This window comes from Euprymna scolopes, chromosome 42, assembly GCF_053919585.1.
Source record: "Euprymna scolopes isolate OS-2025 chromosome 42, ASM5391958v1, whole genome shotgun sequence".
Classification (NCBI taxonomy): Eukaryota; Metazoa; Mollusca; class Cephalopoda; order Sepiida; family Sepiolidae; genus Euprymna; species Euprymna scolopes.
The window spans coordinates 41,625,306-41,650,182 of record NC_136523.1 but is presented as its reverse complement, the minus strand read 5'-3'; the positions used below and the strand labels follow the sequence as shown (position 1 = coordinate 41,650,182).

The following is a 24,877-nucleotide window of genomic DNA, read 5'->3' as shown; positions in this document are numbered from 1 at the left end:
GAAAGAAAATATAAATTTCAATCAGATAAAACGAAATAATGAAGGAAAAATGAAAGAAAATATAAATTTCAATCAGATAAAACGAAATAATGAAGGAAAAATGAAAGAAAATATAAATTTCAATCAGATAAAACGAAATAATGAAGGAAAAATGAAAGAAAATATAAATGTCAATCAAATAAAACGAAATAATGAAGGAAAAATGAAAGAAAATATAAATTTCAATCAGATAAAACGAAATAATGAAGGAAAAATGAAAGAAAATATAAATTTCAATCAGATAAAACGAAATAATAAAAGAAAAATGAAAGAAAATATAAATTTCAATCAGATAAAACGAAATAATGAAAGAAAAATGAAAGAAAATATAAATTTCAATCAGATAAAACGAAATAATGAAGGAAAAATGAAAGAAAATATAAATTTCAATCAGATAAAACGAAATAATGAAAGAAAAATGAAAGAAAATATAAATTTCAATCAGATAAAACGAAATAATGAAGGAAAAATGAAAGAAAATATAAATTTCAATCAGATAAAACGAAATAATGAAGGAAAATTGAAAGAAAATATAAATTTCAATCAGATAAAACGAAATAATGAAGGAAAAATGAAAGAAAATATAAATTTCAATCAGATAAAACGAAATAATGAAGGAAAAATGAAAGAAAATATAAATTTCAATCAGATAAAACGAAATAATGAAGGAAAAATGAAAGAAAATATAAATTTCAATCAGATAAAACGAAATAATGAAGGAAAAATGAAAGAAAATATGAATTTCAATCAGATAAAACGAAATAATGAAAGAAAAATGAAAGAAAATATAAATTTCAATCAGATAAAACGAAATAATGAAGGAAAAATGAAAGAAAATATAAATTTCAATCAGATAAAACGAAATAATGAAGGAAAAATGAAAGAAAATATAAATTTCAATCAGATAAAACGAAATAATGAAGGAAAAATGAAAGAAAATATAAATTTCAATCAGATAAAACGAAATAATGAAAGAAAAATGAAAGAAAATATAAATTTCAATCAGATAAAACGAAATAATGAAAGAAAAATGAAAGAAAATATAAATTTCAATCAGATAAAACGAAATAATGAAGGAAAAATGAAAGAAAATATAAATTTCAATCAGATAAAACGAAATAATGAAGGAAAAATGAAAGAAAATATAAATTTCAATCAGATAAAACGAAATAATGAAGGAAAAATGAAAGAAAATATAAATTTCAATCAGATAAAACGAAATAATGAAAGAAAAATGAAAGAAAATATAAATTTCAATCAGATAAAACGAAATAATGAAGGAAAAATGAAAGAAAATATAAATTTCAATCAGATAAAACGAAATAATGAAGGAAAAATGAAAGAAAATATAAATTTCAATCAGATAAAACGAAATAATGAAGGAAAAATGAAAGAAAATATAAATTTCAATCAGATAAAACGAAATAATGAAGGAAAAATGAAAGAAAATATAAATTTCAATCAGATAAAACGAAATAATGAAGGAAAAATGAAAGAAAATATAAATTTCAATCAGATAAACGAAATAATGAAGGAAAAATGAAAGAAAATATAAATTTCAATCAGATAAAACGAAATAATGAAGGAAAAATGAAAGAAAATATAAATTTCAATCAGATAAACGAAATAATGAAGGAAAAATGAAAGAAAATATAAATTTCAATCAGATAAAACGAAATAATGAAGGAAAAATGAAAGAAAATATAAATTTCAATCAGATAAAACGAAATAATGAAGGAAAAATGCAAGAAAATATAAATTTCAATCAGATAAAACGAAATAATGAAGGAAAAATGAAAGAAAATATAAATTTCAATCAGATAAAACGAAATAATGAAAGAAAAATGAAAGAAAATATAAATTTCAATCAGATAAAACGAAATAATGAAGGAAAAATGAAAGAAAATATAAATTTCAATCAGATAAAACGAAATAATGAAGGAAAAATGAAAGAAAATATAAATTTCAATCAGATAAAACGAAATAATGAAGGAAAAATGAAAGAAAATATAAATTTCAATCAGATAAAACGAAATAATGAAGGAAAAATGAAAGAAAATATAAATTTCAATCAGATAAAACGAAATAATGAAGGAAAAATGAAAGAAAATATAAATTTCAATCAGATAAAACGAAATAATGAAGGAAAAATGAAAGAAAATATAAATTTCAATCAGATAAAACGAAATAATGAAGGAAAAATGAAAGAAAATATAAATTTCAATCAGATAAAACGAAATAATGAAGAAAAAATGAAAGAAAATATAAATTTCAATCAGATAAAACGAAATAATGAAAGAAAAATGGAAGAAAAATAAAACAAAGGAAAAAAAAAGTAACGACAAATATAAGAAAAAAATGGCATAAAAAATGAAAAAAAAAACAAGACAATGAAAGAAAAATAAAAAACCTTAAATAAAAAACGATGCAAAGAAAGCAGAGAAGAGTAAATAAACAAAAGAAAATATTATAAAAAACAAAAAGGACAAAAATAAAAAAAACACTAAATAATACTTCAACTACTTACACATCAAAGTGATTAATGCGAAAATGAAAAAATAAAATAAAAAGTAAAATTATAAAAGTGAATAAGCATTACAAACCTTAAAAGCAGAATTATATATATATATATATATATATATATATATATATATATATATATATATAAAATTAATTAAATAAAAATAAAAATAAAAATGGCAACCACAAATCCTATCAACGGGAAATGTTGATCTCCCAATGGCGACGACCACTTCATTCTTATCTCGACAGCCTGTATTCTAATTGGATTATACCAGTCAAGAGTGTCGCAAAGAGTTCACGGAAATGAAATTGAAGTCGTTTTTTCCTTCTTTTTTTTTTTTTTTTTTTTTTGAAGTATCGTTAATAACGAGATCTCGGCGCAATATCCTCTCGCGAGATTACACTTGTGTTTGTTTTCTCCTTTCTTAGTGGGGTTCAATTAACTTAATAGTGCTGTATATGTCTCCATTAAAAGCGTTGTAAAGGAATCCGATTTGGAATGGGGTAGGGGGAGGGGTAGGTGACACGTGACAGTAATTGAATTGCATTATTGTTTAAAATACTCGCACTGGAGAACCAATAAGGATTTTTCGATATAATGATCAAATCATCAAATAGATGCATCGGTGGCCATCTTACTGAAGTAAACACACACAATTACATATCAAATGACAAATAAAACCGGTGGACCAAGTACAAGAGAGATACAAACAATTGAACTTAAAAGGGACGGTTAGAACTTTTTTTTTAAATTCTATGAATTATATAGCAGGTGGCAACTTGTCATTAACCCTATATGGCCTAGTTAAAACTACTCCAATCTTTCACGAAAAACACCCGTCTAGCTTAATCCACTGTGAAAAATTTCCCCCACTCTATATCTGTGCCTAAATCAAAACGCGGATTCCATGAACAAAGCTTCTTTCTTAGAACTGCACGCCTGTGGAACTCTGTTCTGTCTGCCTGCTTCCCACCGGACTACAACTTGGATGTGTTCAAGTCCAACGTTAACAAATTCCTAATGAACCGCCCCCTTAAGTAAACACTTCATCAAATCTCCACACTAACGTAATGTACTTGCAATAACCCTTATCCCTGAGTGGCTTCCGGGCCTTGATAAATGGTGATCACTGTGTAAAAAAAAAACTAATTGGTTCAGTCATAAATAAACGAATATAACGGCATAAATAAAAGGGGAATTGATTCAAACACGCCTTGTACATATTAGTTCAGTATCTAGGTAGATGTCAGATACCGCCAAACTGAAACTGCCCATTGCTTACATTCAGTATGCCGCCATCTGTCTCAGAGAGTGGAGGATTTCGTTTGTTGTCATGAAAACACTTTGTTTCAAGCACCATTGATAACTTTTATTTAATTTAAATATTTAATTTTTATCAAGGTAAGTTTATGAAATGCAAAAATTCTCATGATATGAGTTTAACTACTGAACTTCATATTTTGTTTCCAGTTTCAAGACAATCATAATATCATCACCTTTTAAACTAACTAAAATTAATTATACATTTTTAAAAATTATCTACATCATATTTTAGGTCATAAAAGGGTTTACGACACGGACTGAAAAACTGGATGTTCTAAGTTCGAATCCAGTTCATTCCACGAAATCACTTTCACTTAGGATGTTGGAAACCTTAGCTTAGTTTTTTTTTACACAGGCATCACCACATTATCAAGAACAAGAGGCCACTCAAGGATAAGGGTTAAAGAGTGTATAGTAGAAATTGGACAATATAGTAATGATTAGTAATGAAAATTCGTAAAATTTGATAACTTATATGGAACGGCTCATCAAGAACTTATTTACGTTAGACTTGAACACAACCATATTGTAGTCAGCCGGAAAGCAGGATAACGGACACCAGCATTAATACTGATTTTTGCCCCTCAACCACTACTCTTATGTTCCTCCTGTAAGTATCTGATGCCTTCCTAGAAAGAGTTTCTGAATAGAAAAATATCGGGGAAACCACTGCCAGCAATAGAATCTTCGGATTCATACGATGATGATAATGATATAGGATAGCGGCTGAATGTCTGGCATCCGGTAGAATGCTCCATAATCTCTTATTCCAAGAATATCGAAAAAAAAGGAAGAGAAATAATTTGGATGCTTACTGGATAGAGAACTTGAATGCCTACTAGATAGCATTCGCGAGTGTCTAAGGTCTCTATGTAATTCTGACTAAATATTCAAAATCACATCGTATTCATGGCCCGAATAAGATCCACTTTTCTTTCTCCAACTTTACAGCATGGAAAGAAAGAAGAAAAGAATAAAAAAGAAAGAAAAAACATACTGAGGATGGAGTTTAGCTCCTAAATATATTTATGGTATAATTTGAAACAAGTAAAATATTTGTTTATTTTCCTATTGTTACGTTGTTATTTGGCTTTCAAGCGCACTTGAAGTGTTTTTTTATTTATTTTAAGATCCACTTGCTTAGTTACACATGTTGGTATACGAGAAATGAAACACTTTCTCTAAATGATGTCGTCTATATTAACAGAATAAGCTGTATTTTGTATCTGACAAGACAAATTCTTGTCCTGGCATCCGGTAAGACCAAGAAACTATTATTATAATTCATCGAAAGGAAATTTTGTCGTGAAATCTCAGATAATTGTTAAATTTGGGAGATGTGTGAAGCGGAGACTTTGATGGTATGGTCACGTTGAAAGAATCATTGAGAGTTCTGGAGTTAGTAGATGTAGAACAGTTGCGGTCGCAGGATTAGTCCAAAGGGAAAAACAATGAAAACATGGAGAGGGGGGATGAAAATAAATAGGAAAAATAGACGGATAAACATAAACTTGGCCAGAGATAAACTAAGAAATCGATTTCTTAAAGCCATCTAACACATGCCAATGTTAAACAGCATATGATAATGATCATGATTAAAACTGAATAGTATAAAGAAATGTACGCAGAACAGGAGGCTTCTATGGTATGGTCACGTTGAAAGAATAGATTAGTGTTCTTGGGTCATTAAATCTACAAGAGTTAATGTAGGTGGTTGGGTCATACAAGGAAAACATGGGAGGAGCTGACAAAAATCATAACAGACCGTGTTATTAGCTTCTCATATAATACAAGAAATCGCTCACTATAACATAGTTAATTGGTCAATTTGTCAAACGAAAATTGAAACGTTTTTCTTTGCTAATACACTAGTACGAGTGGGAATACGAAGAAAATAGCAATTACATGTTATTTTATGATTTTGTTGATCGGCCTTAGAATTAATGGTAAAAATTACTTAACTGCTTAATAAGTTATAATGTACCGAAATAGGAACAGGTTTACATTATATTTGTATGCAAAACTGAACCCCCATTCTAAATTCTAAAATGATATTTCCGTGTACTCACACGTAATCGCCTAAAAAAGCAGAATCTCATGTTTAGAGTATTGTAAATGTAAATGATATCGTTTTTTTTTTAAAGTTAACAAACTTCTCAATGTTTGCCTTTCCAAAGTTTGAGAAGTAAAGAAGTATATTATATTACTTGTATTGATCGACAGGGGATTATCTCCCCTTTTATCAAGCAATTTTTTTTAACACATACGAAACCACAGACATAAAACAAAATCCAACTCCAAGAATACGAAAATATCTACAGAGCCAGTAACTTTTCTCTTTTCTTTTACAAACTACAACAGACATGCTTGAGGACGGTCGAAGGCCAAACCGCCGAAACGTTGCACAACTAATACCTAAAATGAGAACAATACACCGATCGATACAGCCCTCATCTAAAAAGAATCAGAATTTAAAGAAAAACATTTAATTGAACCCTCAAATATCTATGTGTCGCGTCTTCGGGAAGCTCTATATCTTCACAAGAAACTTTAGGAGCCTTTTTCTGCTCTACCGTTTTTTTTCCTGGCAAGTGCTCGTCTGAACTCCGATCTATGGTTGCCCTTTGCCAAACTTTCACGAAAACACTCGACTAGCTACAACCACTATCTACAATTTCCGCCACTCTCTATCTGTGCCTAAATCCAAACGCAGATTCCGAGTACAAAGCTTCTTTTCCTCGAACAACTCGTCTGTGGAAATAAAAAAATCCCACAATAGCTGAAACTTAAAAAGAAAAGAAAAATAAGGCGCTTCTACAAAATTGGGACGAGATTTTGTAGTCGATAAATGGAGTTTTCAGATAAAAAACAATGGTTTCAACTGATTTTTTTTGTCAATTCTAATAAGTTACAATAGTCTTTAACTGTGTCAAAACCAAAACGTAGTTTCCATGAACAAAGTTTGTTAGAAGTACACGCCAGTGGAACTCTGTTCCTTCTGCCAGTTTCCCACCTGACTACAACTTAAATGTTTTCAAGTCCAGCATAAACAAATTCCTGATGAACCGCCCCTTAAGTAAGACACTTTATCAAATCTCCAATACTATGATACTATCCCATTGATTACTGTACACGCAATACTCTTGATTACTACGATACTATCCCATTGATTACTGTACACGCAATAACTCTTATCCCCAAGTGGCTTCCAGGCCTTGGTAAGTGGTGACTACCTTGTAAAAAAAGCTTTCAAATGATGCAGTCGAAATTACCTGAATCTTACACAATTATTAAACAAAAAAAACTTTAATCGTGATAGCACGTGAAAACTTGCCGCCATCTTGTTTAAATCAAAACGGAAAATTGCCCCCCTTTTTGAACTCTCCTGTGTATTAAGATCGTTTTCATCAAATCGTATTTTCTTTAATGAATAATTTTCTACCTTATCGATTTTCGTAATTTTTATGACATAATCATCTTAAAAATACGAAGAGGACTTGGCCTGCCTTGATAGAGTTCAAAATAGACTTCGTAGCCTCGTAGGAGATGTCCTTTTCTCTTCCTTGCAACCTCTATCTCACAGAAGAGATGTTGTGAGTTTGTCTCTGATGTATCGTTATTTTCATGGAAAGTGTTCAACTGAGCTTCAATCTATGGTCCCCCCTCGCCAAACTTTCACAAGAAACACTCGTCTAGCTGTAAACACTATCAATAATTCCCCCCCACTCTTTATCTGTGCCTAAACCTAAACGTAGATTCCATGAACAAAGCTTCTTTCTTAGAACTGCACGCCTGTGGAATTGTCTTCCGTTTTCCTGCTTTCCGGCTGACTACAATATGTTTGTGTTCAAGTCTAAAGTAAATAAGTTCTTGATGAGCCGTTCCATATAAGTTATTAAATTTACCAAATTTTCATTACTAATGATTACTATATTGACCAATTTCTACTGTACACTCTTTAACCCTTATCCTTGAGTGGCCTCTGGGCCTTGATAATGTGGTGATGCCTTTGTAAAAAAACAAAAAAAACAAAACGTAGATACCATTGTAACTATGTTAAATTCAGTTTTACGATTTCCGAAATTTCGTCCCAATAGTGTAGAAGCGCCGAAAATAATAACTTAAAACAAAAATGTTTGTTACCTCATGTGTTACCATTGGAGCACAGGTTTCGTATACTGTTGGGGGTATATAACTATTTACGACTCTATTTATTGGGTTAACGTGTTGTATGTTGGGTGTATATATAGCGAGTGTATTCGTGATCGTCTAGTAATGTTCCTTCTATTTATCTACGGTTCATTGCGGGTGTATATAAGTGTTCATGTATACGAGAGTTTTTAGTGTTTGTGCTTGTCCTTCTTCTCTATTGTTTTCGTGTTGATGCATATATTACGTGTGTTTAACAGGACATAAGCACAGCCAATACAAAGAGACGGAACACAGCTCTGTGAGGTTTTACATCTGGCCGATAGAGGACACATACCTTGCCCGTCTTTGGATCTTATTTGATGGATCCACAAAAGCTGCAAAAAGAGATTCAAAATTCATTCCAATGAAACGGCGAGAAGTTTCGGGTTATATTTTCGGCAACTTTTACTTCCAGAATGTTTCTCCACTTGGAAAAGTTGCACGCTTGTCTTAGTTTCTATTTGTGATTATTTTTCCCAGCGTAAATGTCTATCTTGTTTGTTTAACTAAAAATTCAATTTCCTAGTTATTATTTATCCAAACTAAAATTCTTAATTCGTTTCTAAATTCCATTCTATCAATTTAACATTCCTAGTGTCGCAGTGTGTTTCAGAACACTTTTACTTTTCTATTCAATAAAGAAAACACACAATGGCAGCATTTCATGTCGAAAAAGTTAGCCACGCGATCAGCATATGCGACTCGCGTGCTGTTCACTTTTTTTAAAAAATTTTCTTCCTTTGAAGACTGTAATGTTTTGTATGGGACAGCCAAGCCAGTTGCCAACAGTTCCCTGATTTTTATTGAAACTATTACATGGTCAAAGAGAGATAACTCATAAATGAATAAATGCAGAGTTATCTCCTTTCCATCGAAAGTCATTAGTTGTGCCTGGCAGCCAGACAGGACAAACGAGAGGCTGGACAATATGGCCGCTGCCAAATATCGTTTACTCTTCCATCCGTTATAAACATTTCCATTTATTCTATAGATTCAAATAAATAATGTATTTCAAATTAATTCGGTGTTTAAGGGTTATTCATACCATTTCCAGTATGCAAATACAACCTAACCCCATACACACCAGAAACCAACCGAGAACTCTTTTTAGTATCCTCATTGTTCCCTTAAGTGCAATAGTCTGGATCTATTTTGCATTTGGTTCACCAGAAATGTTAGATAGAACTTCAATTCATGTAACCAAAGAATTAAATCAGATGATCCATGTTTTTCATTTAAAATTCTTTACTAATTTCCAAATTCCATTCTATCAAGTTAACATCCCTAGTTATTGTAAACTATTTAACATAAATATTTTTCTATTCTAAAATATTTAATCGTTTCGATGAAAAATAATAATAACAATAATTTATTAGGTCACTTGACGTTGCCCAGGTAGTGTTATAATGTAACACAGGATGTTACATGTGTAAATGTGATCGCATAGGTTAAGCGCAGGGAACTTCTGCCATGGTTAACCAGGAGATCATTATTACGTTCAACTAAAGAAAAAGCCTATCAGGCATATGTACAGTATGAGTACGGCGGATGGATTGAGGCAATGCGTTGCATAAATAGAATTATATTATGGGCGTCAAATGTTAGTCTTAGAGACAGACTTAGTTTTCATAATCTCAGATAATGGTTAAATTTGGAGACTATAGGAAGATGCGTGAAGCGGAGACTTTGATAGTATGGTCACGTTTAAAGAATCGGTGAGAGCTCTGGAGTTGGTAAGTGTAGAACAGTTGCGGTCGCAAGCTGAGTCCATAGGGGAAGAGGTGATAAAAATGGATCGGAAAAATAGAGGGATAAACATAAACTTGGCCAGAGATAGGTTAACTGAGAAATCGATTTCTTAAATCCATCTAACACATGCCAGCGTTAAACAGAATATGATAATGATGATGATTAAATTTAGATAGTATAAAGAAATGTATGCAAAACAGGAGGCATCTGTGGTATGGTCACGTTAAAAGAATAGATTAGAGTTCTTGGGTCATTAAATTTTAAAAAAAGTTAATGTAGGTGGTTGGGTCACACAAGGAAAACATGGGAGGAAGTGAGGAAAGTTATAAAAGATCGTGTTATTAGCTTCTAATATCACACACACACACACATACACACACACACACACACACACACACAAAAGTGATATTTTTCTCTGCTTTGACTAAGCATTATTTAAAACTAGAACTTCAGAGTCCGAGTATTTTTGTGTCTACAGATTTGAACAACCTAGATTCACAAGGATAACGATGATAGCACGTGTGTATAAAGGTTTTAGACACGCTTGGTAGATAGATGGTCATTTTAAAATCGGTTTCCGAATCGGAGATTAGGATAAAATTTTACCAACATCCGATATCTCCAAAGTTCAGATTTTCTGACTCCTGATTCAGATTTATTGTCCAAACACTAAACACCCATGTTTATGTAGGCAATGCATACAAACACACAGCAGTTGTGCAATAAACTATGCAGAGGATTACAAAAACAGCGTCTTTACCTCATGTTGTTTAACGTTTTGGTTGAGTGTTTTGGTGTCCACGGATTGGGACAATCTGGGTTCACGATGACGGCCACGGCGGCGGCACGGGTATTTATACAAGTTCGGTGAATAGAAAGTCTAACGCAGGAGAAGCGTTTGAGAAATGATCGGAAAATTGCAGTATATCGTGGGTGTCATTTTGAAGGAGAAATCACGCCAGACTAGGAAGAAAGTCCCGTGACTTTCCAGACACAATTTATTATCATTTTGGTAAGTAATGTGTTTATGAGGAAACACAAAACTTTCTACTTTTGTTTGATTGATTGATTTTTTTGCGATCATTATTACTTAATTAAAGTGATATACAGAAATTCTGTAAATAAATTAAACTCTATTGGAAGCCGTCTTCTTAGAACATTATGCCGAAAGCTATGGTTCACAAATATATATATATATATATATATATATATATATATATATATATATGTGTGTGTGTGTGTGGGTGGGTGTGTGGGTGTGGGTGGGTGTGTGGGTGCGCGCACGCGTGTGCGTGTGTATAAAGAGAAAAAACTGGAGAAACAGAGAATCAAGTTGTTAAGATTAGAGAGAGAGAGAGCGGTCCCATATATATATATATATATATATATATATATATATATATATATATATATATATATATATGTGTGTGTGTGTGTGTGTGTGTGTGTGGGTGGGTGCGCGCGCGTGTGGGTGCGTATGTGTGTGCGTGTGTATAAAGAGCAAAAACTGGAGAAACAGAGAATCAAGCTATTAAGATTAGAGAGAGAGCAGCCCCAAATATATATATATATATATATATATATATATATATATATATATATATATATATACATGCAGTCCCGATTTCGAATCTCGCTATACTCAGCCACTCTGATGAGTCGTAGACAACAAAATACGTGTCAGTGAGAAATTATATTTTAAAAGCAATATATATATATATTCTTTTTATATTGATATTCATGTTTAAAAACCCTTTTTCAAGTTTTAAAAAAGATAATATTCGTAATGCCGTCGTTCGAGCTTCACCTAGAAAATTCCAATTTTTTTATTTTCACACCTTAGCACCGATCTTTCCCGGCTAAAACACAAATATAAATTTTCGCATGGGTTCGAATACCTTATATATTAAGTTTTATGTTTGTAGACCATGGAAAACTGAAAAGGAGTTTGGCAGCAAAATTTCTCTCCCCACCTTTCTCTCTCCCATATATATATATATATGATATATATATATATATATATATATATATATATATATATATATATATATATATATATATATATGATATTGCTCTCTAGGATCTCAGGAGTTTTTAAAAAAGGATTCAATTATAAGGGAAAAAAGACGAAAGCAGGAGTGTAATATTTATATTTTTATTTTCAGAAAGTTTGGATGAGGTAAGTCATCGGTACCGTTGGTAATTTGTTGCTCTACAGTCATGAACATGTTTCGTTCTTCTATTGTAACTAGAAACCTCTTCAGGAACCAACGCTTTTTTTTTTCGAGAGAGAGAGAAGAAGGGAAAGAAAACGTATACGGATACTTTGATAGCGTTATATGTATATGTCTTCATATAGAGAATGATTTAATCGGCTTGTAAAAACAAGTATAATACACACAGGTGCGCGCAATTTTTTTAGAAGCATCATATATTTAGAGCGTTATATGTACTTAGCGTCTTCAGTTAATTGAAGTTTCGTGATTTAAAAAAAAAATAATTTCAAAGCATACCTCCAACATTGAATCTAATTATCAATAACTGTAAATTTAAAATTAGTATCAGGTTTTAAACCGACGCTACCGATGACTTATCTCAAACTTTTTGAATATATATATATATATATATATATATATATATATATATATATATATATATATATATATATATATATATATATATACTAGCAGGCAGACTCAATGTTGCCCGAGAATTAATGATGATTAACGAAGATTTCAGACTCCTATATTTTTATTTTCATCTGTGAAATCCGTAAAATCGCCCGGGAGGAAGCTTCACACGCCTCCATGCCGTAACTTAGTCCAAAATATATGTTATTCTACATTGCACTCTAGAAAGCATACTGTTTCTTTTATAAAATCGTTTTATATAAACTTCTTTCCAGTTAGCGAAAAACAAACATTAAGAAATTTACATGCGAGGTTTTAACCTACAGAGCACGTCATGCAAAAAAAAAAAACAAAAAACAAAACAAAAAAAAACAAAAAAAAGAAAACAAAACAAACAAACAAATCTAAGCACGTAAATTTTTAAGTCTTATAAAAGATTTTGCATTTAATGAAAAAAGTTAAGAAATTTACGTGCGTAGTTTGAACCTACAGATCACGTCACGCAAAAAAAAAAAAATACACACACACACCCACACAAAACACGCTATCAACTAACCCATAGTAGAATGTTCACGGCCCATTGTTCTATCATTGGTGCTAAGCGACGACATAGAAAAATGTATTTACCGATGATTGATAAATTAAAATAACGGTTTCGATTATCGGTTATCGATAATTATCGGGGGAATTCTGAGACAAAACTTAACTAAGACTTATACACAAAAGGTTTGTAAATTTTAAAGAATATCTGTTCAGCCGTTTCGGAGTCTATAACTAACGAACTCACGCATTCAAAGAGACAAAGTTGCATTCATATAATTGTAGAGAATGTATATATATATATATATATATATATATATATATATATATATATATACATATACATATAGTGATGAGTATTGGCTAAAGAGAGTTTGATATGGCTATCTAAAACGGTCCCTAGTTATTAGGTTTGAAACCGACGGCACCGATAACTTATCTCATCTCAACTTTTTGTAAATAAACACATAAATAATATGTTCTTATTTTCGGATTTTTCCTCATAATAGAGCACTCTGCTGGAATCCTTTTTTTTTCCAAAAATATAACTAATTATATATATATATATATATATATATATATATATATATATATATATATATATATATATATATATATATAGATAAAGAGAGAGAGAGAAAGAAAGAGAGAGAGGGGGAGGGAGAAAGAGAAAAAGACAAACCTATAGATCACATTTCTATATTGTGCTAAACATCTGTCTACTTACATATAACCATTTTGATATGCCATTAACAATGAAAGCAAACCTGTGAATCAGTCTATTAAGGAATAAATTAGCCGTCTTAATTAACATTGGTTAATTAACTCGTAAACACAATTTCACTCTAAAGAAGCCGTAGCTAATGGAAGACATTCTGTATTTTTAATGGCGTTTTCCATGATAATCTTCAACATTTATTCCCGCGTTTTTCAGCAAAAATGGAAATTATTTACGAAGTTCCAGTGCGATGTAATTATTTGCACCAACTGAAATATGCAGACTCTAGTGCAGTGTTTCACCAAATTTTACTATTACCCCCCCCCACACTTTTTTTCACAAATTGTTTTCATGTCCTATCAAATCAGTTTATACCTCTCACAAATGTCTTTATGTTCCCCGCAAATCACCTTATACTTCTCACAAATTTATTCATACCCTTTGAATTTCCTTATGTGCTTCCCATAAATTTTTTTGAGGTTCGACCCCCCCCCCTGTAATTTATTCATGTCGCGTACATTTCTTTACGTCTTCTCCTGAATTTCTTTATGTACCCCACAATTTATTTCAGGTTCCCTAAAAATCACTTCCTGTCGTTCTAAATCAATTCATGCACCTTACATATTTATTTACGACCCTTACAAATTTATTTACGGCCCTTACAAATTTATTTACGCCCCTTGCAAATTTATTTACGTCCCTTACAAATTTATTTACGTCCCTTACAAATTTATTCACGTCCCTTACAAATTTATTTACGGCCCTTACAAATTTATTTACGGCCCTTACAAATTTATTTACGCCCCTTTTAAATTTATTTACGTCCCTTACAAATTTATTTACGTCCCTTACAAATTTATTTACGTCCTTTACAAATTTATTTACGTCCCTTACAAATTTATTTATGCCCCTTACAAATTTATTTACGCCTTTACAAATTTATTTACACAACTTGTAAATTTATTTACGTCCCTTAAAAATTTATTTACGTCCCTTACAAATTTATTTACGTCCTTTACAACTTTATTTACGCCCCTTGCAAATTTATTTACGTTCCTTACAAATTTATTTACGTCCCTTACAAATTTATTTACGCCCTTTACAAATTTATTTACGCCATTTACAAATTTATTTACGTCCCTTACAAATTTATTTAAGTCCTTTACAAATTTATTTACGCCCCTTGTAAATTTATTTACGTCCTTTACAAATTTATTTACGCCCCTTTCAAATTTATTTACGTCCCGCACATATTTATGTACGTCCTTTACAAATTTATTTACGCCCCTTGTAAATTTATTTACGTCCTTTACAAAATTATTTACGCCCCTTGCAGATTTATTTACGCCCTTTACAAATTTATTTACGTCCCTTACAAATCTATTTACGTCCTTTACAAATTTATTTACGTCCCTCGCAAATTTATTTACGTCCTTTACAAATTTATTTACGTCCCGCACATATTTATTTACGCCCCTGAAAAATTTCTTCACGTCTTCCAGAATTTATTTCATCTCTCTTAAAATTCATATCCTTTCGCCCAAAATCTATTCATACACCTTACAAATTTATTTACGTCCTTTACAAATTTATTTACGCCCTTTATAAATTTATTTACGTTCTTTTACAAATTTATTTACGTCCTATACAAATTTACGTCCTAAGGAGATTCTCTATATACTGAGATGGGGGTTCGAAGTTTGATAGATAGATAGATAGATAGATAGATAGAGAGAGAGAGAGAGTGTGAGAGAGAGAGAGAGAGAGAGCGCGAAGCTGGTCCCTTAAAGGCGAAGGTAGAAGAGTAGACCATGTATTCAAAAAAGCTTGAATCCCTGACATCATCAATCAATCGGCTGGCTGATGAAGAGTCATCTAATATCTTGTAACTGTCTTCGTAACGTCATTTCAACTAAAAGGTAAATGTGTTTTATGATCATCATTTATTAATTTGTATACCTCCCTCAAATTATTATGTGTCCCCTCCGCCATCATAAGTGAAGTACCTCCCCTCTGATGGAAAAGAACTGTATTCCACATATCTCTTCTCACATTCATATGTTTCCTGTTAATAATAATATGAACTAAGTAGAACCGTCACCAACGACGTCTTGTTCAGTGTAACAATGTATATAAATGTCATTATCATCTCGGTTCTGAGTCCCCGTTGTACGTCCTCAAAATGTATCCGCTAGACAACACTCTTTCCTATTCTTTTGTATCCAATGCGACCGAGTCTACAACGTGTGCGTCTCGAGTGTCTAAATGTTAAAACGTGTGCTACGTTACATACGTATTGAATCCCGATACAGTGCTCCATTTGTTTACTTAAAAAGAGTTTAGTGTTTCGCAAATGGTAGCTGGCAATTCAACTCACAACATTGCTAAACACGAAAGAGTAGGAGGGACAAATGTAACATGCTGCATATGAGCGCGAGGGAAAATTTCAGCAGCAGCGAAGGATGGCTGGCTTGCGAAGAGATTAGTAGCAGCAGGAGTCGAAAACGCACATATGCAAATTAAGAAGTGTGCACGAGAAGGGAAAGAGCAAAAAATAAAAGAGGGAAAATGCACCACGTGGTCGGGGCAGAAGCAAAGTACAAATCAATTTTTTTTTATTACATTTTTTATTAATTACATTTTCACCCCAAACAGGACACATTGCCACTTTGGTGTAAGGGGCTACTATCAGGGACATAAGCTACTGGGATACTATGTAGGGGGTTGGGTAGCAAGATGTCGGTTCACGTTACACTTGGACTTCTGCATGTCAGTACAGTTGGGGAAGCAGGGACGCGGAATGGAATTCCAAAGTCTAGCGGTTCTGGGGAAAAAAACTACTGGAGCAGAAGACTCTCTTACATCTAGGGATCTCTACTGTAAAGGGCTGAGATTAAGCCGCTTGTCGTGTTTTTCGAGACTTTACGTCATGGGGGCACAAGCGCTTGCAGTTCGTCAGAGCTAGACGTGTAAGGTCGAGGACAAGAATGGGCTGGCTGTGACCGACCTGCGGTCGGACGAAGGAGAAACGCCAGCCAGTTAAAATGAACGTATGACAGCGAGAGATTTTTTAAAGTAACTGTAATAAATGCTTTTGGTAAAAAAGAAAAAAATGCCGACCAGGATTTTTATTTATTTTTCATTTTCTCAACGTTACACAAAGATATGAATATATTAAATTCGATGAATAGAAACCACAAAATCGGGTGACACAAACGTCTGACAGTGAAACAGATTACTTATAAATGCGTGGGAGTTTATCATCTTAAATCAGCATTGACAGTTCATTACTGGAAGCTTGCTCCGACTAACTTTCAATCTGGAAATTCCCCCTGCGCTGAAATCGAAACGAAACTAGCGAATCTATTTCGAAATTCTTCCCGGCAAAAATCAGTCGGAATTCGCTAATAAAACTGTCATGGTGCATTAACGTTCCAAATCGACCTCGGTCGTCTTTCTCACGCGGCGACAGTTAGAATGATTAGCGCTTTTTCGTTATGATAGCATTCTGCACTTTCTCTATATATATTCTATATTCTAAAGATTATATTCCCGATTCCGAGTCAATTACCGATTTTGTTCTAAATTCCCGATTTCGGTACAATTAATGATTCTCTTTTAACTTCCCGATTCCGATACAATTATCGATTCTGTTCTAAATTCCCGATTTCGGTACAATTAGTGATTCGGTTCTAAATTCCCAATCCCGGTACAATTAATGATTCTCTTTTAACTTCCCGATTCCGATACAATTATCGATTCTGTTCTAAATTCCTGATTTAGGTACAATTAGTGATTCGGTTCTAAATTCCCAATCCCGGTACAATTAATGATTCTCTTTTAACTTCCCGATTCCGATACAATTATCGATTCTGTTCTAAATTCCCGATTTCGGTACAATTAGTGATTCGGTTCTAAATTCCCAATCCCGGTACAATTAATGATTCTCTTTTAACTTCCCGATTCCGATACAATTATCGATTCTGTTCTAAATTCCCGATTTCGGTACAATTAGTGATTCTCTTTTAACTCCCCGATTCCGATACAAATATCGATTCTGCTCTATAACCACGATTCCGGCACAATTACCGATTCTGTTCTATAACCCCGATTCCGGTACTATTACCGATTCCGTTCTAAATTCCCGATTCCGGTACAATTAAAGATTCTGTTCTATATTCTCGATTTCGATACAATTACCGATTCCGATCCTGGTTCTTTTATCGACTTAAAAATGCGATTCCATTTGGGGGAAGAACCACTTTTAAATGTAAATACAATGTTCTTTTTAATTTGACAAATTTCTTAATTTATTTTATTCAATTATTTGCGGAATATTATCCTCATCTCCTAGTTGCTGTTTCACGACATTTCGGCCGATTGTTTCACTGGCCTTCGTCACGTGGTTAACCGTGACGGGATATGAATGTCGAATCCTCCAACTACATCCACAGAAATTACTGACTTCCGTAGTTGTTGTCGTCTCACCACGGTTTGGTCAACTAATCCTGTGGTCGGTTTTGAGTGGGATTGAAACTGCTATCTTCAGACAATGCTTACCTGAAACCGTAGATAATCCGCATCCTCTACCCACTGCGTCATGGAAGCCTAAGCTCAATTTGTTTACACAAAGAGCATCGCTTAATACGCTACTAGAAAATCGTATATCACTTCCCAATATGCTCAACCCAAGATAGGGAGTATAATCACTTTGACACATCGGTTCCCGTCAGATCACCGAAGTTAAGCAACGTTGAACTTGGTCATTACTAAATTGGGTAACCAATTTGAGAAGTGCAGGTGCTGTATGTAGGAGGACGTCGACACCTCCCTGCAAAAAGTTGCAAAAACCTAACTTTGTCATCTTCCCCTAACATGCAACTTGGGATCGCTTGTGAATTTCATACGCCCATAAACTTTCCCTTTGGAGGAAGCCAGTTAAACCCGAATAGGGTTAGTGCCGACCGACCGACACGCACACACACACACACACACACATATATATATATATATATATATATATATATATATATATATATATATATATATATATATATATATACAGGGTGGTCGCTAGAAAAGCGGGAAATTTGAAGGTCAGCTTAGATCATGACATAAGCTACTGATTGCTATTTTTTTTATTGGTTCCGTGTGAGAGTTGTAAAAATAAATCGTTGTTTGACGCTGCAGTGAAGTGCATGGACGACATTTCGAGTATCTATGAGTATAATATAACATTTTTTGGGGAAAAACTTTGTAAAAATTAATCTTTGTAAAAATAAATCGTTGTTTGATAAATTTCCCGCCTTTCTAGCGACCACCCTTATATTGATTTGCAAATTGTCATTTATTTTCATCTTTCTTCCTTAACACCGATTCCATTCCATTCCTCGCATTGTGATAGTCTTCTAAATCTCATATATATATATATATATATATATATATATATATATATATATATATATATATATATATATATATATATATGTCTGTGTGTATTTCTGATTATAATTATCAACATAAGTTATCTCTTTTCGGACAAATTTCCAAAGTTCGCAGACTTACTTTCCCACTAGAATTCTTGCAAATTCTTAAAAGGAAGCAGGGCTACTTTTCTTTTCTAATTTGAAATTAATTTTACGAAGAAAAATGTCGTTTTGTTATGAAAATAGCGGGAAGCCATCTAATTTCTTCCGCCTGGGATTGATTCACAAACCATATGCATTTTTTTAACCGACATTTTGTTTTTCCCCAGACGGAATAAAGGAAATATAGTAATCAGGAATGCGGGTTTAGGCTGTGTGGAAAAGAAAAAAAGACGTTAGTTGGATTATTGCAGTGGTATAATTTGTAGTTTTAGTTTAATAGCATTTAAGCAAGCTATTTTTTCTCAGTGTCTGTTTTTTTTTTTTTAATTTTTCAGTCTATTTTGGATTTTCTTTCGTCGTTTTAAGTACAAATTGTGCAAATATCTGTTTGTCTCTGATGAGTTGCATGATGGTGTATTTGATCATATCTTCCCTCAATACAACGAAACACGTGTAAGATACTTATTAAATAATAGAGACAGTCGTCCATAAGTATAATCATTTGGAAATAGTACTTAAAATATCGTTAACATATAAACAAAAGTTGTAACGTATATATATATATATATATATATATATATATATATATATATATATATATGTTTTATTTTTTATTACCGTATCTTTCTGTTAAGTTACATTATTGTTTCAGTTACCCGGCCGTTTTTTTTTTTGCCGTCTGTAGCTTCCTTAGACTTTTAAATTACCATTTCTACTAACTATATATATATATATATATATATATATATATATATTATACATTTCCATTCATATATATATATATATGCATACATACACATATATATATTATACATTTCCATTCATATATATATATATATACATACATATATATGTATATATATATATATATATATATGTGTGTGTGTGTGTGTGTGTGTGTGTGTATATATTAAGTGGATAAGAACAACAGTCCGAAGAGCAGAGTATATTTTAATGTATTAGTAAATTAACACAATTAAAATAAAAGAAAACAGTGCTCGTTGCAATGCAGGCATATAAACTCGATAGGCATTCTAGAGCTATTTTAATATTGAGTAAAATGATTGATAATTTATAATTAAAAATTAAAATTAAAAATTAAAAATCGGTATAAATATTATCCAGATACATATGCCTTACCGAAAATTGCTAGTTTTATTTTTTGTGTCTTTAAAAAAATAAACACCCAATATTTTTGCTGATGAAGAGACTTTGTTTCAAAAAACTAAATGATAAAATTATTGTCCAAGACTTATTGTCTATCTCAATAAAAGCATCGTTTCCGAAACGATCGTAAAATTCATTGATTTTTTGGTCTTCCTTATGAAACTGATTTTTAATTTCAATTTTTTAATAAATTATCAATCATCTTACTCTTACTCTCTCTCTCTCTCTCTCTCTCTCTCTCTATATATATATATATATATATATATATATATATATATATATATATATATATATATGATTACTTCATTTATTCGCATGAATTAATATACGAGGGTATAATTTTGTGTAAATTTTCAGTATTTACTTCAACAGTGCTCAATACATAGATAGAGCTAGGTAGTAAATTATGAAAATATATTTTCATAACTTATTATATATATATATATATATATATATATATATATATATATATAGAGAGAGAGAGAGAGAGGTGGGGAGAGGCAGAGAGAGAGACAGAGTGAGACAGAGAATATTAGATAGATAGATATTTATTAGCGGGGGATGATCAACTTTGCTGGGTCATAAAGTGCGCTTAAATATATTTTCAATATTTCTTTTCGTATTTATTATTAGAGGGCAAATTTTCTATTGAATATTGAATATTATATTGTACCTAATATATAGTACTGATTTGAAAATTTCAATAAAAAAACAATAACTTGGATGCTAGAATAAAAACTAAAATATTCATAGCTATCAAGAACTAGATTAAAAAAAGACGATTTAATATTAAACGAATCGAAGATATGAACTGAATTTGGGCATGCGCAGAAAGTAGTAAAATATGTCGGCAAGTTGAAAGGAACCGTTTGTATTTGAACTTGCCGACATATTTCTTTAAGCTTCGTCCATCCATCCATTCAAACTTTTTTCATGTCTAGAATCAGAAGATGCAATCTACTTTTTGCTCTTTTTAACTTTTCTAAGCTGCTCTCCTTTAACAATTACAAGACGTCTCTCCAGCCATCAATATTCATGACAAATAACACCCTACCTGAGAATTCTACCTTCAAACTCCTCGGCCTCACATTTGCGGGCAATATGAACAGGAAAAAATACATAGAGGACATTGCAAAAGCTTCTGCAAAGAAGGTTGTTTCCCTCTATCGAGCTAGAAGACTACTCACACCTGAGATTATCCTGTACCTTTACAAGGCCACCATTTGCCCATGCATGGAGTATTGTTGCCACATCTGGGCTGGTGCATCGACCACTAACTTCTCCTTCTTAGATAAAGTAAAAAAAAGAGTTGTCAACCTAATCGCTCCCACTTTATCAACTAAGCTCCAGCCCCTGTCCCATCGCCGCAATGTTGCATCACTGTGCCTGTTTTACACATATTTCAATGAAATGTGTTCTGATGAACTCGTCTCACTTGTACCCCCTCGACATACATATCCCCGACAAACTCGCTTAACAACAAGATCTCACCCATTCACTGTTGTTGTCTCTAAATGACAGAAAGCTTTCTATTCTAATAGTTTCTTCCCTCGAACAGCTAGACTTTGGAATTCCCTTCCTGTTGTCTGCTTCCCTGGTTTTACTGATATGCAGAAGTTTAAATGTTACATAAACAAATATCTTGTTAATCTTTCCTAGACATGGCCCCAAATAGTATCCCCTTACGTCCAAGTGGCGATATGCTTTGTAAGGGGTGAACAGGAGAAAAAAATCCCTGAATCGTTTAACCAAAATTTGAAGATATCCTGAAACATAAAATCTTAGACCAACCTGATTGGTCTTGAACTGTCATCCAAGCTTCAACCACTGTCCCATTGACGAAATGTTGCACCCCTCTGCCTGTTTTATAAGTATTTTAATGGGGGATTCTCTGACGAACTACAAGCCTGTGTACTTCCTCAACGTAGATATCCCTGACAAATTCGACAAGCAGCCAAATCCCACCCCTACACAGTAGAGATCCCCAGATGTAAGACTGCTTTCTACTCCAATAGTTTCTTCCCAGAACTGCTAGACTCTGGAACTCCCTTCTGGTTTCATGTTTTCTCAACTGTACTGACATGCAGAAGCTCAAGTGTAATGTGAACATACACCTTGCTGCTCGACTCCCTACATATTATCTCTGCAACTACTGTCCTTGTTAGTAGCTACCTACATCAAAGTGGCACTGTGTCTTGTTTGGGATGAAAATGGAATTTTAAAAAATTCGGCATCAAATCACTCGAATGCCGTAAAACAAAACAACCAAACCAAAACCATCATAAATAAATCGTTAAAGATGTACCGAAGAAGCATAAAACATTTTTTCAAACATGGAGTTAATAAATAGAGCTGTGACAACAGCATATTCTTTTCATTGTTTTCACTCTTAAGTATATATCCGTTAATATCTTATATGTTTTTTTTTATATAAACTGATGTGGTTCTCGATTGATTAACTGTGTCTAACGGCGTCGGATATATACTCGAGAGTCAAAACAATGAAAAGAATATTCTGTTGTCACATCCCTATTAAGAAGCCGTAAAAACAACAAAACCAACCCCAAATCCTCCATTGATCTCACCTCTAGGCGTCATTGAACGGTCAAGATCAATAGATCAGTATAAGTCCTAGTCCTTACTCCCCAGCATGCACGCGTTTTCTTAAAACCTGTCATTTCAGTTTTCTAAAGGTCATCTTGTAAATGGACAGATCGTTGACATTTTGCTTATCTGCGCCGAGGCGAAGAAAGCTGAGTTGTCTCTGACGCCAATAATACATGTCATTGATACGTCCTCGACAATCCGTCCGACAGAGACGCAGGTGGCCTTTTTGTCTATCGGACTGTGGTATTTGTTTTATAGAGAAATCGCGTGTATAATGACGCTAGGGCGAGGGTGGGGATTGACATTTGAAAATAAAAGTCACTACCAGACCAAACACGGACAACAGTGTGTGTGTGTGTGTGTGTGTGTGTGTGTGTGTGTGTGTGTGAGAGAGAGAGAGAGAGAGAGAGAGAGAGAGAGAGAGAGAGAGAGAAAGAGACAGACAGACAGACAGACAAGCAGAGAGCGCACCTTGCTTCTTACATCTGGATTAAAAAAAATGCTTTTGAATCAGATTGTCGGGGATGAGACCTTACTTTGATCCTATCAGTACTAATATCCGATAAATAAATTTTATAAAGGTCAAAGGTAATCTATATTAGATTATACGAACTACTGTTCGCATCTTGAGACGTATCGGCCAATGTAATATCTGACCTTCTTCAGCTGTATCTTGTTGAATTTGAAAATTTTCTGTCACATCCAAGAATCTGCACGGAATTTCAAACGGAACCTCTTATTTAATCCAGGGTGGTAGCATACCGTGGTTCCTTCAGCTATGACTTTTTTGATGGATTCATTGTTGCTATTTCTTATGATGAGTTAAGGGCATAATAGATTCATTCACTAATTGATATAATAATTAAGTGATTACCAAATCAGTGATTATAAAAACATATATATATATATATATATATATATATATATATATGTATATATGTATATATATACACATACATACATATATATATATATATATATATATATATAAGTGAGAATGTGTGTGTGAGGATACTCTCAACCTATATACTCAACGATATTTTTATCTGCAGACTTGAAATTCGGTATATAGGATATTCAGACACGTGGAAAACTTTTTAATCCGTTTTCATCTGGAAAAAAAAGATTCCTACTAGATCAATTTGACATAATTTGTACGTGCGAATGATTGGATATTTATCTGTTTGCTAAAAGTTTCACGAATACGCATGCGTAAACAGTTCACATTGCAGATTACTATTGTTAAAAAAGTAGTTTTAAAACATCTTTAACAGGTTGTGTCACGCTGGTATAATGGTTATCATACATGACTCTCTGTGTTTAGGATTTGGTTTTACCCTTAGTATTTTTCTTTCTTTTTAACTTAGAAGAAGTGAACGGTTTAGAAAAAAGACATAATACCTGCAGCACATACATCAGTTTCTGTATTAGTTTTACAGGCGGCTAATATATATATATATATATATATATATATATATATATATATATATATATATATATATAAAAGGTAAAGTATCTGTCTGTCTGTCTGTGTACATTTTTCTACGCAATAACTCTCTCAAGTTTTAGTCTACAGACTCGAAATTTGATATACAGGGTACTGACATTTGGGAAAAGTCTATCTAATCGGTTTTCAGCCAGAAATTTGGCTTTTAAGGGGTCAATGTTCAACGATTTGACCTTTGAGAACTCTACCAAACTCCTCCGACAATTTGAGGTCTAAACACTTGAAATTTTAGATACAGGTCCCTTGGACATGGATCTAACGTAATAACTTGATTTGAGCCCAAAACAATAAATT

General features: G+C 32.7%; 1 long non-coding RNA gene across 1 annotated transcript in view; it reads right to left on the bottom strand.

The window, feature by feature from the left end:
* Positions 1–24,877, bottom strand: part of LOC145267041 (uncharacterized) — a 689,166-nt gene that overhangs the window by 215,647 nt on the left and 448,642 nt on the right. The window lies entirely within an intron of this gene.